This window comes from Vombatus ursinus, unplaced genomic scaffold (assembly GCF_900497805.2).
Source record: "Vombatus ursinus unplaced genomic scaffold, bare-nosed wombat genome assembly UNPS02000749.1, whole genome shotgun sequence".
In the NCBI taxonomy this organism is placed as follows: Eukaryota; Metazoa; Chordata; class Mammalia; order Diprotodontia; family Vombatidae; genus Vombatus; species Vombatus ursinus.
In genome coordinates this window covers 8,715,460-8,719,673 of record NW_020940527.1, presented here as the reverse complement: position 1 = coordinate 8,719,673, position 4,214 = coordinate 8,715,460, and positions in this window count along the sequence as shown.

Genomic DNA, 4,214 nt, shown 5'->3' with positions numbered 1-4,214 from the left:
ACTTACACTTGGGTTCAAAAAATTATCTTCACAAGTACAAAATGAGGTAGGCATAGCTAGAGAGCAGTTTATTTGAAGAAGCCTTGGGGATTCTAGTGGATTGCCAGCTCAATTGAAGTCAATCAGTGGTGTGTTATAGCTGCCCCCAAAGGCAATTTAATCTTAGGCTATAGACAGTGCCCAGAACCAGTGAGGTGAGTGCTCTCCTGTCCTCGGCCCTTGTCTGATGGAGTATGGATGGAATGTTGTGTTCAGCTGTGAGCTCCACGTTGGTAAATGGCGGATGCCGTCCAGGACAATGATGAACCTTAAAATCAGGAGGATTAGTTGAAAGAACTGGGAGTTTTGACCTAGAGAAGAGAAAGATTAGGGGGGCTGTGCCAACTATTTTGCAGTATTTGAATGACTGTCCTGCAGAAGAAGGATTCCACTTGTACTGCCTAACCCCAGATGGCAGAATGAGAACCAATGGGTGTGAGTTGCATTTGGTAAACTTGGGTTTGATGTGACCCAACATTCGGAGCACCTTCTCCTTGTGAGTGTGGCATCACGAAGGGCTGCTAAAATTGAAGTCCTGCTCTTTATCTCTTCACAGAAAAATGCTGAGATACTGCTTGGAAGCCCATATTGGAGAGAGGCAGGGATGTTCTCTGAGCAGAGCAAGATATAGCACAAGCCCTCCCCCCTCTCCCACCTCCCAGCCCCCAATGCTCAGAGAATGAACTGCACTTTAGAGAGCCAGAATGCTGGATTTTCATATCGTTATGGCAATGATTTGCTAGCTTACCAGTATAAAAATGGAACAGAATGAGAATATGGTGCGTTTACAATAATACTAGCTATTCCATTGGGGTGAAATCAGTTAATGATGTAGGTGATTTTCTATTTTCTCCAGTGTACTGATTTAGCAGGTAGCCTTTTAAAAGCAGATGCCATTACATGTGGTTAAGCTTGGGACAAGCAGGTTTTCTGGGCTTCCCTTAATGAGGGGGCAATGTTTAGAAGTCAGCTTATATGAGGTCCTTTGGTGTCTCTGCCAGTGTGTTGAGTGACTTCACTCCATGCCCAAGCCATCTTGAGATGTGGAATGGGAAGTAGGGAACAGACAATAGAAGGATCTACAGGTAAGCAGGAAACCACCTTTCCTTTCTTTGTATTTCCTGTGCTTATTTCAGTGCCTGGCATACAGCAGGCAATTAATAAATGCTTATTGACTTGACTTGACCTGACTTTTCCCACGTTTTCCTTAACTTCCTGCCCTACTAAAAAGTTCTAGCTGAGCAGCTACCAAGGAGCCAGGTTTATTGCCTCAGTTCCATCTCTTTTACATCTCCTAGAGAATGGATTAATCAATTCTTGAGAGTTTATTGCTGCTAGTAATTAAGAAGTAACTTTACTGAGTGTTCAGGAAAGTTGGCCTATAGACATAGGAACAACAAGGCATAATGGTGCACTAACCTACGTAGTTTTATCATAATGCATTAATACGTTATAACTCAACCCCAGATCCTACTATAATATCACTTAGCCAGTTCCCTGACAACACAAATAGGTCAGGAATGATCAGAGCAAGCAGTTAAATCTCGGTGGCTTCAATTTCCTTTTCAGTGGTTTTCCATGGCCATGTTGCTTACTCCATGTCAGTGAGCATCATCGTTCCAATGAAATGCAATGGCCCCCTGTAATATTTGTGAAGAGCTTAGCACAATGCCTGGCACATAGTAGGTGCTAGGTATTATTATTGCTATTGTTATTATTATTATTATTATTACTAATTATTTCCCCTAACAGATTCCACCTCTCAGGTTTTTTTTTTGGTTGTTTTTGTTTTTGTTTTTCAAAGAAACAATTGATGTTGTTAGTTGGGAACATGAGAAAGATCTTAACTGTCTGGAATCCTCTGGGAAGGAGTCGTTCTAGGTAGGAGTTTTCTAAATAACTGAAGATTTATTTCCTCTAATTACCAGTGTAATCTTAGTAAAATTAAAAAAATTCTTTAAGATGAAAACACTTCCAGAAGGCATTTATATTTCCCTGCCTTCTTCGTCATAGTCTTATGAATGTCATTTAACCCCTTCTGGGTGACAGGATGAATATCAGTTATTGTGTTTTGCTGTAATACCATGATACTCTAAGGCACTATTAACACGTTCATGACTTTTTGGCCTTGCTCTGAGTTGTCCCAGGGGAGGAAGTTGGTGGCTCAGTGGATAGAGCACTGGGCCTGGAGTCAGGAAGACCTGAGTTCAGATACAGTCTCAGACACTTTCGACCTCTGTAAGTGACCCTGGGCAAGTCACTTCATCTCTGATTGCCTGACAAAATCGATCCATTGGAGAAGGAAATGGCAAAGCACTCCAGTATCTTTGCCTAGAAAGCCCCAAACAGGGTCACGAAGGATCAGACATGACTGAAAAGGTTCTGAACCACAAAAGGGCCGTAAGGGAGGTCAGGTGGGCCAAATGAAGTGAGGGGGCCATGCAGATCCATGAACCTGGGGAAATGGCTCAGCCTTTCACTACATCACTTTCCTAATAAAAAAAGAAAACAAGAACCAAAAATCTCAATGGCTCCCTTCTGCCTACAGGGTAAAAGTCAACTCCTCAGTCTAATGTGTACAACCATCACATGAATTCAGTCCACCATTGCTGATGTCTCCCACAGCTCCTTTGTGGGAATCATCTTCTTTAGTCTGACTCTTCCTTTCTGTCTTCTGAACATGCTTTTGGTATATTTAGACTTGTTTATGAACTTACCTCTGCTTATAATAACTTCTTACCTTCAAATCACCTACCCAAGCACTACCCATCCTTCAAGATCTATACAAGGACGACCAAAGAACCAAGGATGCCTAGAAGGAGACCATGGGCAGGCAGGCATCCAAATGCCAATATCTAAATTCTGTTTGCAATTCTGGGACAGATTAATTTTGTAAGCCCTTCATAAGGGGACTTATTTTCTATTTGTATCCCCAGCAATTAACATTATGTTTTGTTTATAGTAAGCACTTAAATGTTTTTTCCATTGACTGAAAGATCATGACACAGCAATCTGCTGGTTCATCCAGCCTTACCCTTTTAAATTCAAATGGAAAACTGATTTTACTTTCCTCTGAACCTTCACCCCTATCATAGGCAGCCCAGCCCTCCTCCAGTCCCACCACACCCCAGGTCATCCGTCACCTAACCCAGTCTACTTTGGAACCATCACTCTATTTTCAACAATTTTCCCCTAGATTCTTGAACTTTTCAAACCAATTTCCATCTACTTCCTTGCTTCAATGGCATTTCCTCTGAGGGCACTGCGTCCTTTGTGCCCTTGTCCACTGATGGTAGCATTCCCTTCAGATCACAACCCCTCAGTAGGAGAATAGAGCAAAGTGCTCCTGCCTCAGACCATTCTTCCTTCAAGATCAGTGGAATCTGGTGGTTGTTTCCCAGCCTCAAGGTTGTCATCTACTGACCTGTGTGGAGGTTATTCTCTCAACTTTTTCATTGAAGTTAATGCTTGGGTCACGATCATTTTCTTCGCCATTGCCTGCCATCAGTGTTCATGTTTGATAGCCCTCTCAAAATCTGACCACACACTTTCTTGAACTGGATTCTAACGGTTTCTACTCCACTTTAGTCACACCCCGACACGTGCCTTAGACTTTGCCATCTCTTAGATTGACACTTGCACAGAACTAGAGGATCTGGGAGGGGCCTCAGAGGTCATCTAGAATCCTTTTTCTGTCATCCCTGAGAAATGATCATTCAGCCTTTGCTTGAAGACTCAAGTAGGGGGAAATCAATTATCATCCAAGGGAAGTGAAGAGAACGAGCATTTATATGGCGCCTCTATGTGCCAGGCGTTATGCCAAGAACTTTTTAAAACATTATCTCCTTTGATCCAACACAGCCCTTTTTACTTTGGCATAGCTCTAGTGGGCAGAGAGTTTTTCCTTATGTAAAATATAAACCTGTCTTGTGGTAACTTTTTACCTGCTGTTCTTAATTCTGGTTTTTTTTGGGTCAAACATAAAAAAAAGCTTCCCTTTTTCTACATGATAGGTCATCAAATACTTGAATACAGCTCTCATGTTCCTCCTAAGTTTTCTCAGGCTAAACATCCCAGTTTCTTTTTTTCTTTCTTTCTTTCTTTCTTTCTTTCTTTCTTTCTTTCTTTCTTTCTTTCTTTCTTTCTTTCTTTCTTTCTTTCTTTCTTTCTTTCTT